The 14242-nt window shown below is 41.0% G+C and overlaps 1 protein-coding gene across 3 annotated transcripts in view; it reads right to left on the bottom strand.

Annotated features, from left to right (window-relative positions):
• The window catches only part of JAK1 (Janus kinase 1), a 1055078-nt gene that overhangs the window by 370386 nt on the left and 670450 nt on the right, over window positions 1-14242 (bottom strand). The window lies entirely within an intron of this gene.

Below are 14242 nucleotides of genomic sequence, written 5' to 3'. Positions count from 1 at the left end.
CCCCAGGGCTGCAAAGGAAATGAAGATGACACTGGTTCATGAACGTTGCGTACTTCTTGGGGTCCCCTGTAAATTGTTCATGTGGAGCTAAAGGAACTGCCCCAGGAAGGATTATTTGTACTGGATTGGTAGAAGTTGGTACAGGCAGAATGTTACCAGGCAATGGGGTCTGTCCTGCCTGTGATTGGAGCAATTGTCTACTTATTTTGTCAGTACTATCCTTAGTAACAATCAAATCCCTCCTAAGAGCATTGGTTTCTTGCCTGGCTGAATGTACTTCAGCGCGCAATTGTCCCAACAACTGAACTAACTGGTCAGTCTCTGAAGTCTCCATGACGCCCAGGTGGATAATATTATTGAGGCTTTGCGTTCTGTTACGCTCACCTGGTATCCACGGGGACGCCACCCAGCCCTGGCTGGATGCAGGCCCGGCTCCAGCAGGGTGGCCAGGCACCCCCACAGCCAGCCTCTGCCCCCCCTAGAAAGGAGGCCATGTCAGTGGTGTCATACACCACTGGTAACCGAGGGAGGGGGAGGTGGATGTCACTCTAAACATTCAGCAGTTACCTCAGAGAAATCATTCTGAGAGGCTGAATTTCAGGAGGCCCAGCCAGGATTTGTTTTCTTGCCCTAGACAATGATTTATGACCCACAGCTATAAAAGTACAACTGATCAGGGAGATGGAGGGCCAGTCACACCTCTAAGTGAGGTAGCACAATTATTCAAGCAGGCTGCTACAACTATTTTCTCAGACCTAAAATCACAATGTTGGTTTCTGTAATTTAAAGTCTGTTTATTTTTTGTGGGAATATAGTGTTATTTCACATCATGCTTAATAAAATGGTTAATTATATCAAACAATAAATGACAGGTTAAGTTGCCTGAACACAGGTTTCTGTAGAAGGTACGTCAACTGACTGTGGGCCCTGACAAATTCCATTCAAAATATATATTCTGCTGCATTAACTACTTGAGTATAAGTGAAAAGATAAGGTTGGTAGTAACAAAAATGTAATTCTATAGGGGAGAGTGTAGTAAAATCAAAAAGTGATAGATGCAAGGCTTTGAATTAAACATTTCCACTACCGTTGCTCTTCGCAACATTCCATGCCATAATTCTATAGTATGTCTGTGCGATTAGAGAAGGAGACAAGCCATTAGAAAATGGCTTTCGGTGCGGCCACCAAAAGGTGCAGTTCAATCTGAATTGCCAGGCCATGTTCCCTCTCCACTGAAACACAAGCAACCGTCTCTGTGTTTGTGAGTCTCTATCGAAAAAGGCAGAGGTGATTGGCGAAACTGCGAGCACAAAAAGGACTTAAAGTGGTTCAGGGTTCACCAGCGACACTGATTGGTCCATTAAATTCCACACTTCTACCTGGATCTGCCATTAGAAATAAGAAGCCCGCGAGGTGTAAAGGGCGCGCTGCTATCTGCTGTACGGCTGGGAAGGAACTATACATCTGGCTGGTGCCGTATTGGGAACCCAACGTCTATTCCACGGCGAAAGCTGCAGAGATATTGTCCCTCTGTGACTGAAAGGAGTGAAATACTAAATAACTTGCTGGAGCTGATAGCAGTTTGACGTGAGCGGACCGAGCATTGGATTGGTCACTTGACATCGGCCACGTGATACTGAAGACACACCTCCAGGAAGCTGCGCATAAAAACACCACTGCGAGAGCCTTGAGGCGTGAAGCCCGCGAGGGGTAAAGGTCGCGCTGTTATCTGCTGTTAACGGCTATGATCGGCGGAAACTACTGGTAGGTGCACCTGATTAACTAAAAAAGACGAAAAGTAAACCACTGTGTAATACGTGGACTTACATTTTAGCATAATGGAATTGACAAAGCCGCGAATCAGATTACAAGAGAAATTAGAGGCGTCCGTAGCAACGGCCCATAAAATCAGTCTTAGCACTAATCTGATTGAGAAAGATAGGTCACCTACTAAAATCGGAAATGCGAGGAATGACACATACAAAACTAACGAGAGCCCCACAAGAAAACAAGGTATAAAAGACAAAACAGGCGAACAACTAATTGAGGCAGTAATGATCCAACATAATAACAAAGCAGAAAAAGCTCCCTACAATATTAAAAGTACAACATCGAAGACAAAGGAGAGACCTGTCGAATATATTAAGTCAGAGGAGAGAATTAGGCCAAATCAGCCAATCAACATACCTTGTAAAACTAATAGCGGGCTATCCCAACCATCTATGACTCCAGAAATCCATCTGGATAATCCACCACCGGTTGTGGTTACTCCAACCGCCATGATCCGGGAACTAACCAAAATACCAAGGAAAAAATCACAAAAAATAAAACCTGTAAAAACTGTCTGCACTGCATCACTGCAGGATAGAGCAAGGATGGCCAAACAACAATGGCAAGCAACATACTATCCTACGGACTCCATTAACGATGATTACACCAAATCTCTACCTATCCGATTAGCACGGTTGTCGCTAGATATTACGGATATAGATGCAATAATGGATTCCCAAGAAAAAAGACCAGATGAGTTTAATAGAGCTCATACACCAGCTCAATCTAAACAAATCAATACATCTACCCCGATTACATCTAAAAGAAATCAGATGCCGATAAAAACAAATCTAGAAATACAGTGTAATCGTACACAAAATCAAAGAACAGAGGATTATAACTCCCAATCCATGAGTATGAAAGAGGAATTACCAAAGGATATGTACAAATCTCTGGATAGAATACCTACAACAATGGTAGATCTACAGAACACTCTGGTAGCTGTACTTTCTAATGCAATGATTCCATTCCTTAAAATCCAGGAATATATGGTCGATGCAACAAAAGACCAAACAACTCTTCTTGCAATGATTATGACCAAACAAACTCAATTCGAAGCCTTTACAAATACCATACAAGAAAGATTAAAATTCAAAGCTGAAACTTCTAGGACGTGGCAAACAAGATTAGCAGATATGGCACAAATAGATCGCAGTGATAAACAAACATGATGGAAACAGTTTCTACCGTAACAAAAAAATTGATAGACGACAAAGCAAAAAAACAAACACAAATTCCAGCACAATCACTTTCGCTAGATAAAGAAACCCAAACTGAAAGAAAAATGGATAACAAGACAGACCAAACAACACAATATGAAATGCAAAACTTTGCAATGGAGCTACGTAACATCACAATCCCGATATTTCCGGGTAATAAAAAACCACCAATATGTACACCCTTTGATATCTTTGACTTGGCCACACGCGGAACAATAGATCAAGCTGTAACAACCAAACCCCTGCATAAAAAAGCAATTAAAAAAACACAAACAGGTTCTCGTGCCTTTTTGCGAACAGTTCAAAAATCGTTACAGGGGAAGACTGATCCAACCAAACAACAGGAAAACATAAAAGATAAGGGGCAACAGGAACAGAACAAAAACTTGCTAACTAACAAGACTTCGATAATACTACCTCAAAAACCCAATTATATACAGCTTGATCCATTGGACAAGTTACTAGAAGAAATTAATCAAGACTCAACGAATAAGCAAAAAATGATTCCAATAATCGGAGAGATACAGATAATCGAAGACTCGACAGACAATAATCTACCAACTATCAATCCACAAGACGAGGAACTATTAATCATAGATGAATGTCACGATTCAACCTGGGAGAGTCCAACCGATTCAACCATGGAGAGCTCAAGTATCACGCAAAGATCAAATGAACAAGCAAATAACCATTCACTCACTTACTCAGTGGTATCGAACAAGGAAACTTGGCCAGATTCACCTGAGCAAGATAAAACAAGAAGAAAAGAAAGACTAGTCTCTTGTGGAAGTCCACCGATTATGAGACCGATTATGAGACCAATATTTGATAACCCACTTACTACTAGTATGCTCATAGAATATCGCTATTTCCAATGACATCTACAGTATCACCAGTGATACTTAACAGGTGCAATATTCTTCGATTATTCAAAGCTATACCCCAACTGAAGTCAATCGGAACCGATGACATAGAACTAATCATTTTTCCAAACAAAGACCACATGGAAGAAGTCAATATTGATTTCTACTCGGAAGAGATTATGCAACTTGTACTTGCAATGAAACATCAACTGAGAAAAATAGGATTTAGCACAGAAGACATCTTTGTAACAAGAAGTATGGCTGAAAAGAAATCCAAGAATTTAGCGCGCTTTGATCAATACAAAAAAGAGAGAAAAATTGAGCAAACGAACAAAGATAAAATTGGGAAAGAAACTTCTAACAATCCAGCACTAAGATCCGAAACCAGAAGAGTAAACCAATGTCAAGAAACAAGGAAAACATGCTTATAACAACCAAAAGAAAGTGAAGGTCAGCTAAACAAAATATCCCTAACATCATGGAATACGAGAGGTCATAAACATTTCCTAGAAGATTCTCCACTATTTCTTGCATGGTCTATAGTAGCCAGAAAAAACATCCAACCTTGGGCTCAATACATCACCATTAATTTGAATACGGAGAATGACAACAACCTATCACATAGCCAGCAATTCGGGCGCATATCAATTTTTTATATATACTGGAATCCGACAGCTATCAATGACAACAAACTAATTGATTCAATTTGCGATGAAATTGACCGCATTACCATGTCCAATTGCAACAATGAAGTCATCATTGTAGGAGACTTAAATTGTACATCTCTTTAACAAAGGAGGGGAAAAATATAATCTACAAGAAATGATAAGTCGTGCAAGAAAATGGATGAAAGAAATGAAAATTCGTAACATCATTCTATGCGAACAACCAACGAACGACAAATGCTTGCCCCTTCCTACTTGGTCACACGAAAACTCCAATTCGATCATTGATTATATATTTACATCAGAAAGTCTACAGAAATTAATAATTGCAACCAATAATGCACCACACATGGCAAGCGATCATCACCAAATATCTATTACTTGGACAGCAAAGAGGAAAGAAGCGGATCGTATTGACTTACCAGTACTCGAAGTTACAAATGGACTGAATAAACTGAGAATTCAACAACACCAAGTATCAGAAATACTCCTCTATGGGAAATGTGGTGATGAACGATGTAGCAAAACTGAATTATGGATGGATACTAGAAAAATATAAAACTGTCAACTCAAAGTCCAAATATACAGCAAACCATATACACAAACATCAATATAACAGCGAAATTAAACAAACAAAACAACAACACCAGAAAAGATTGCGACAAATTGGAAAAAAGAAAGAATCCGACTATAAAAACCAAATCAGAAAAGAAAAACAAAAATACTCCAATTTTCTAAAAGCAAACAAAGCAATGATGAAACAAAAAGACGCTGAAGCAATCCTTACTGTTCTAAGAACGAAAAATACTAGATATCTTTGGTCTCTGATGAACAATGAAGCAAAACAACAAACATTGATCCAAGAAGTAGAGGCCAACATATAGGTCAAGCACTATACAGAATTGTATAAAAACAAAGAACAGAACTTGAGCAAAGATACCGGAAAAGACGTGTCACTGTGGAACCTTAATTGGGATCAAGAAAGTATAATAAACACCATAAAGGCTCTAAACTCATCTAGAGCCCCAGGCCCAGATGGCCTCTCTAATTCAATGCTCAAGGAAGCTCCAGAAATATGGGCTAAATTCTTGATTCATCTATTCCAAACCATTGAAAAGACCAAAGAGATTCCTCTTACATGGACAACTGCCATCTTGATTCCGATATTCAAAGCAGGTGATAGAAAAAACCCAGGTAACTATAGACCAATAGCCCTTTTAGACCCATTGGGAAAGATTTCCGCAGGTTATCTAAAAAAAAAACTCAATAATTGGGCAGCGAATAATGGGAGACAAACGAAAAGACAAACCGGCTTTGTAACTAAGATTGGAACCAATGTACATCTTCTGTTACTGAACATCTTAAAAACAGAAGTATTCACCAGTAAGCAACAAATCTATGCTCTGTTCATAGACCTAAAGATGGTATTTGACTCCGTAAATAGAAACAAACTATGGAACAAACTAAAGGCATGGGGTTGTCCTTCGCAGATTCTAAATCCAATAAAAAAACTGTATGCAAATACATTGGTGCGAGTGCGAATAACAGCGAACGGGACAGTTACAGAATCCATCCCCACCTGGAATGGGCTGAAGCAAGGTTGCCCTTTGGCAGCATGCCTATATAATTTGTATACCAACGACTTTGAAGAACAAATACTAAACAACAAAGCAAACCCACCCAAAATCAACAGTGAAATAATTCAAACATTAATATATGCTGACGACATCATCATTCTGGACAAAACCATGAAAGGATTACAACAAACACTGAACAAAGCACAAGAATATATGATAAAGAATGAATTACAAATCAATACTTGCAAAACAAAAGTGATGAAAATGTCAACACAGAAAATAAAAACTCAACAAGACAGGAAACTAATCGCAGAAGGGCAAGAAATAAAGCCAACAAAGACAATTAAATGCCTGGGTGTCTTGATCAACCCTTCGAAGAACGAAAAAGAATGGCACGAATATATTGAAGAGAAAGCCAGATCCTTGGCGAGACAAGGCCGTATCTTCCATTTGAAATATGGAACCTATTCAGCCAAAGCAACCATCTTACTATACAAATAAAAGGTAACATCGATATTAACTTATGCCAGTGAAACCCTAGACAACCAGCAAATAATCAGATGGGCCTATTTGGAAGGAATATATTGGAGGAAAACATTAGCCCTACCGAAATCATTTCCCATAGAAAGAATCAGATTTGAATTGGGTCTTCAATCCTTGCAATCCATAGTGCTATGGAAACAGACGGATCTATACCGAAAAATCATATCAGAGGATAAGATTCCTTCATTAGAAATACTAAAAGAAAAAGAACAAGCCATGCAAGTCTCAGCTTTTACAAAATGGACTGCATAAATAAAAACGAAAAAATGCAGATAGAAGAAATCACAGAAGAAACGCTGATCAATCGACCGCAGCATGCGAAAAGAAAACTAAAAAATAATGACTGGATTAAAATGATAGATCTCCAAAAAACCTTTAAACGCCATCTTAAAGGTGAAAATGAAGTAAGAGCACTTAATATGCTACCTAAATACCTAACTCAATTTCCAGACACTAAGATCCGTGATCTATTTCTGCGGTTTCGACTAAACATTTTACCAACAAGAGACTACCTAGCAATGATAAATAAACCACCTAATATATCTCCTGCATGTAGATTTTGTGGAAACCAGGATAAAAGAGAAACCTTATACCACCTGATTATGATTTGCCCAGCATTGAAAGAGAGAAGAGAATTGTATAGAGACTTTTTCAAGATCTCAAAGAAAACAATGACAACCGAGGAGAGATGGCCACACCTACTACAAGGAAACGACAAATGGCTCATCATTACAGTAATGAAATTCTGGATAGACATTACAAAGGAAACTTAAATACAAGAAAGAAAAAAGAGAAACTGTTTTTTATGAGTATAATTGCATTTTATGAAATTGAATGAGAATTTTAAATGAAAAGTTTGTAAACCAAACAAAACATTTTAAAATAAAAAAAAACAAGCGACCACACACATTTTTAGGACCTGTGGTCTAGCAGTTTGGAATGGCTTCTTACAATAGTGACAGGGCTAAGGCTGATATGCAAACAATGGTATGAGAGGCTGGCCAGAGCAATGACGGGGGTTCTAATTTATTCAGAGACTTTTTACCTATTAGAAACAACCAGAACGCATTATGTGGAACACAGATAGGATGGCAATAAAATGTGAGGAGAAACACACATCCCATGGGTGTGTCTGGTCATTTACCCACCTAACGACTAACCATGGCTATGTCAATGCCTCACCACCAAAACCTAACCTTTCTAGAACTCTTTGAGCAAGCTCTCTCACAATGTAACACCAAATGTGTTGCTGTATAGGGCCTGCCAGTGTTATATCTAAGCATTCATTTGAGTGTTTAATTACTTAATTGCCTATGTAAATGATCTCCTGGTGTAGTACATTTCTCTTTGTTTTCAGCAAGTTGATTTTATAAGCAATATATTTGTCAATGCCTCTGTGACATGCACTGAAGTCCTGTCATAAACAAGCAATCACAAACCCAGTGGTTTTGGCTTGCGTATTAGAAGACATTTGCCAGGCAATGCCATCATATGCCCAGTTACTGGCACCATTTTCCAGCTGTTCCCATTTTATGGCCAGGTGGTACCCTTATGGCAGTGCTTGGCAAATGCCTATCCATGCCTAATCAAAAGCCCAAGCTGTGGGCTTTGCCAATGCATGTTGGCTTCCGTTTGTCTCCCTGAGTGAATGTGTGTATGCCCAGATGTGGGTGTCTTGCTTGCTACGCCTAGGGAATCAAGCTGCACCTCACTGAGCTGGTGCAACAAGGCCCTACCTGAAAATGATAAGGGTAGGTTGGTAAGTATTGACCAGTTTCAGATCTTCTCATGCATACTTACCAGTAGGGTACTGACCTAAATAGAATGTAGCTTTGTTTGGAAGCCAAGTCTACACTGACTGAACATTTCATGATTCAAACTGATAAGTACTGACTTTATAACCACATTCTGTTTGAGTAACTTTACAGAGTTTGCATGCAAACAGAATGTGTGTTGTGGGGTTTGTTTGGAAAGTATGACGTAAATCCTGGATGCTGGGTGTTTAGGCAGTGCCGGAAATGAAACATGAACACCCGTAAAATAACAAAAAAGAAGAGCGTTTTCTATAAAGTTGTGGGCAAAGTATAAAAGGTGTACATCTTTTATAACTAAAAGCAGTATTTAACTATTTTCTAAAGATTGCAATCAGAGTTGGATTTAACATTTGGACAAGGGACACATGCCAAATCCCCCCTCCCTTGGTCCCCCCCTATTATACTCTCTCCCCTCAAATACAAACAGCCAGGACTGATCAGGCCCACCCAGTGAGATCTTATCTTTTTGACGTGTCTCAGAGACAGATTATTTACAACAGGTAGTGATTAGAGATGGGTAAAGGTAAAAATTGCTGTGGCACTTAAGAAAATATATATAGGTTTTTAAGAAGCTATTTAAGTGTGATTGTTGGGTGATTAGTAAGTAAGGGGATACAGAACAAGGTCTGCGAAACAATAACCTTGTCATGCATTTCATTTCACTTTGTGTATGTATAAGATTTTTTGTAAGTTCTCATGAATTGCTATGCTGGAGCTTGTAGGCTTCTATTCAGGATGGGGAAAATAAAGTTACAGTCATAGGGGATCTTTTTCCAGGTCAAGCGGAGTGGAAGAAGTGGCACTAAATGCATGTAACTACTTTTTATGAGCTGCAGGATTTTGCATGATTTGACAGGTGACGTTGGAGAGCAGATCGGACTTAATCGGATTGGTATTCCACCAGCATATAATTTTATGTTGGCAGAAAACCAATTGAGTCCAAAGGAATCCATTGCGGATGGCTCCCACAATCGTTAATTGAGGAAGTGATTTGCACTTTTCCAGACACTTAGTGGTAAAGTAAAGAGCAAAGGCGATTTTCGCCTGTGTTTTACTCTTAACTCGTCCAGCACTTGGTGGAAACAATTAAAATTAATGAATGGCCCCTTTTGCAAAAAAGTTTAAACAAGAGAATTCTGATCTGTGCAATTTAGAATTCAAAACAAAATACCCTCCAGCCCCCATAATCTTTTCATCAACATGTTTCTACAGTGATGAATATGGTTTATGGTCATAAACCGAAATTAGAAATCTCGAAAAAAAAATCATGAAAAAAGGCCAAAAAAAATCGAATTTTTTTTAATGACGTTTTTTTTCGAAATGGGGGGGTTCCCCCCAAACCCCCTTTTTTTCTATTTTTTTTTATTTTAACCCTTTTTTTTTACTTACCTGACCCAAAAAATACATATATATAAAAAAATAATAAATTCGATATTTTTTTTTTCCGGCCTTTTTTTTCGAGATTTTTGTTATTCGGGATTTTTTTTTTTCGGCCTTTTGACCGACCACCGATGAATACATTGTCAGGCTGGTGTATCATGTGACGTGTGCATTTTTTAAGTAATCTGTTTAAAATGTAGTATTAGATATTCAAAGCCAAACTAAAACACATATTTGTACCAACTTGACTTCGAAAGATGCGTGGTCAAGTAGCTACATTTCCAGCTAGGCTCAAATTATGTCTTTAACACTTGACCAAAGTGTGTGATCCTGGGCATATCTTTTTATTTCACTATGCCTTATCTGTTAAAATGAGGTGCCCCTAGAAGTGATTCAGTTCGCATTATAAGCTATTCCAAAAAGCCTCACTCATGGTTTAATAGATGGGCAGCACAGGGATTAGGACACACCCACATCGAACTCTGAAAATCGCTGGGCCACATTTATTGAACACAATTGTGTCATTCAATAGGAAATCACAGCAAACACAACAACGAGTCATCATTGATAATCGCATATTATATAACCAGTATGTAAACAGTATGTACCAAACAATGATGTACAGGGGCACACCCCACGAGGAGCGATACCAGGAGGCCACAAACCCCTCAACCAGCACTGTCTGCCTCCTGATGAAGCCCTTACAGCCCTAGCACTCCCTTGCACTCTCAACTCAATTAAAATGTGCTGCAAAAATGCAACAAAAAATAATATTTTGTGTTTAAAATGTAATTTTGGACATGAACCATTGATGGGAGACATTCAGAGTGGGACTACGCTATGGGTTCAACTGAAAGAGAGGAAAGTTGTGGAATGAAAGGGTGAAGGGAGGATTGTAAACGTGTATTTTATTGGAGGATATGCTGTTGTGCTCGAAATATTGTTAAGATCAACAACACTACCTGTATTGATAGAAGTTTGAAAAAAATGTAATTTTGTAGGAAACAAAATCTCCCATTCCTTGCTTCAGTATTCTTGGTGGGGGGTCTATCTTTCATAAGAGGGAGGGAGCATAAGCATCTCCTCCGGGGCCTGCTGGGAGTAGCCACAGTGCTCAAAGAGATATTGTTGGGCGGACACCATCTGAGATGTTACAAAGACTGGGGACCTCACTGCTCAGCCCTCTCGGAGGAGGAGGAGGCGGCATCACCCTCAATTCTCCTAAGCCAGTCCACGAATGGCATACTGGGTGCTGGTGCAAATGAGTGGGAGGGGAGGTAAATGAGAACGTGGTTAGGGCAGCTGAAGGAAGGTGACTGGACTCTGAAAGGTGAAGGAGGATCAGATATAACAGAAAGGGGAGAGCAGATGGAAAGGGAACAGGTAGATTGAGTTTGTAACACTATTTTCCTTGCTTCTCTTTTGCTATGTACAGTTTATCTGGGAAGACTTTTTGCTGGATCACGGATCTGGGAAATTTGTATCAACGGCAGCACTTTGTTGAGGGTTCTCCTAGACCCACACCCAATGGAATGTGGGCCCCCCTGATCACAACCCTGGCCCACCCAGATGAAAATTCCTAGAGCCGGGCCTGGGGGATGATTTGCACTCTCGAACCCTCTCCCGGTCCCTTGGTAAGGCCTCTGGTTAAAGATGGGTCTGCAATATTGGAGAGCTGGATTCAATACCAGATTGTCTTTATGTTTTCCCACCTCCCTTGGCCTCAACTCCTTCCTCCCCCTTGGGCCCTCTCCTCACCTTAATATTGTAGAAAGTGGATTCTCCGTCCTGCTCCTCGTGGTAGATGTGGGGGGAGAGCAGCGACCAAGTTACTTCACTGCAAGACCCCTCCCCAACCCCCGTTGGAATCCAGGCCTGCTGAGACTCCATAGGTTTGCTGCTTTACAGTCTTTATATGCAGTTATTATGTTCCTCTTAGTTCGAATAATAATGTCTTGCTTCTTTCCTTTTAGGTATGGAAGGTATTTTGGAGTTGTCAGTTTGAAGATGAGCATGGGCCGGTAGGCGAAAGCGTGGTGTGCGCGATGCTGTCCGGTGAGAAATGCGCGATGCGCGGCGCTGTTTCGCCTTTTATATTGCTAACCTGTGTCTTTTCTCTCCTTGCAGGTTGTGATGTTCCTCGCCGAGCGCCGTAATGTTCCAGCAATGATACTGACCAGGAGATGACTACCCAGGTAAGAATTGTGTGGCTTTCTTCATTCGGAAGGAAATGTGAGTAAACGCTTACTAATGCTGTCTTTCTTTCTCCTCTTTCCAGGTTATGGTATTCCAGGATGCATGCGTTGCCGGATGATGGAGTTCGTACCTTCATGTGAGTGGAACTGAAGTCGGGGATGGATTGAAGACAGGATACTGTTCCAGGTAAGTTTCGTAGTGTTCTTTCTCTCTCTGCAGGTCCTGGTTTCAGGTAAGCTGGCATCAAAGAACTGGACACGGTGAGCGTTACTGCTGTTTGGGTGTGGTTCAAATAGTCTCAGGTAAAGTAGTTCAGGTAAAATAGTCCCAGGCCTGCCACACAAAAGTAGTCCAGGTAAAGTAGTCCCAGGCCTGCCACACCCAAAAGACATTTCCACTCCCAGCCTTCCAGGGTTGCTCATGCTCTGGCTCCTTCCTCCCGGTTTCTATGCTTCCTTCAGCATCCCCAGCTCATTCAAAGTGTGTCTCAGTGCTCCACCTTTTATACTGACAGGGAGTGCTCATTGGAGTCAGGTGGGAACAGCTGTCCAGCCCTGCCTGACCTTGTTAATGGGACAAAATGGCGCCCACCCATAGGAATCCTTAATGCATTGATATCTATGGGTAATCTTTCTAGCTCTTGGTTTCTTCTTCCTCGTCCCAGATGTTTCTGAAAAATGCACTGAGGAGGAATTGTGGGAGTTGTAGTGTTTTAAAGATGCAGATTTTTGTCAGGAAAAGGGGTTTGAATGTAGGATTGTTGTAAAGTGGGTTCAGAGGAGAGAAGGGGGTAAAACTTATGTTTGTAGGGTGGCCTTTCTTTTCCCTGATGGTTTTGCCTTCATTTCGATATGGGAAAAGGTTGGGGTAGAATGGGACTTTTTTTTTTGACAATATCCATACAGACAGGGGGGAAGGGGAGGGGAAGGGTTGTATTAAAAGAAAGGGGATACTGTGTCGCACCAAAAGGCATTCCTTCCGCAGTCCCCAAGGAACCCCCCTGCCCAGGTGATTCTCCCTCGCTTGTCCGCCCCCAGGGTTGGGATCCAAGCGTGATGACCATTCCCAGTCCACCTGAACAAAGGATCCCCAGGGCCCATCCGTGAGAATACCCTCGGGTTTCTCACACTTCCCAGGCGAACAGGGGCAAACACGGACTGGAGATGCTTCTTTGTGAACTGCCCTTTGCCTTGGGTCCCTTAGCCAAAGGGACTGCAGGGGGCCGCCCTAGTGCGATTTGTAATATAGGCTATGGGCCAATTGGGGAGCAGGCAAAAAAGGAAATGGGTACAGAAGGAAAGGCAGAGCACAAGGAACTAACGAAATGGAAAAAAAACCAAAGCATGAAATACAAAATGGGGAAATCAGCCCACTACAGACCAAAGGGCACCTTGTCTCACCTATGCCTGGGACCAAAGTGGCACAGTGAGGCAAACACAAGGTCAAGGCCTGCCTTGTTTCCTATATGGAAACTGGCCAATTGGGAGCTAGGGTGCTTCAGGAGGTGGGATAAAACAGCCGGCAAACAAGGAAACGCGTCGGGAGGGAGAGCACAGGGAACAAACGAAATGAAAAAATGCAAAAAACCAAATACAAAATTGGGAAACAAGGGCACTAGGCACCAATGGCACCTGTCTCACACACGCCTGGGATGTATTAAGATTATTTCAAATTCACATATTCACCAGGTAAAAGTGTCTCGAACCTTGCGGTTCTCTTTGTAAGGTTGCAAATTTACAGAAAATTCATGATCCATCATGATCTGCATTACGTCCCGGGGAGGATAGCTCAGGGGCAACGTGCTCACCTTGGAAGCAAGGCAACACAGGTTCGATTCCCGGGTCTGCGTTTAGAAACCTCTGGGTATTAAGTGTGTTATAAATAACCTATCATACGTAAGGAATGAAAAACTCAATGCTGAACCTTCTCGCACAGGATCACATTAATTGGCTGAAAATCTGCTTGTGTGTAGGATCTTGGAAAACCTTAGACACCTTCAAGATACACACAACTACATAGACGTTTTAGATGTACAGTCTGGCTGGCTTAAGACTTGAACATTAGAAACAAACCTCTGTCAAGCACACAAGTGCTGCATTCATACAAACAGCTCCTATAGTCAGGCTTGGAAAGCAATAAGGGAGAGGCTGAAAC

This window comes from Ambystoma mexicanum, chromosome 1q (genome assembly GCF_040938575.1).
Source record: "Ambystoma mexicanum isolate Mex_15411 chromosome 1q, UKY_AmexF1_1, whole genome shotgun sequence".
Lineage (NCBI taxonomy): Eukaryota > Metazoa > Chordata > Amphibia > Caudata > Ambystomatidae > Ambystoma > Ambystoma mexicanum.
This window is presented reverse-complemented; position numbering and strand designations above follow the sequence as displayed.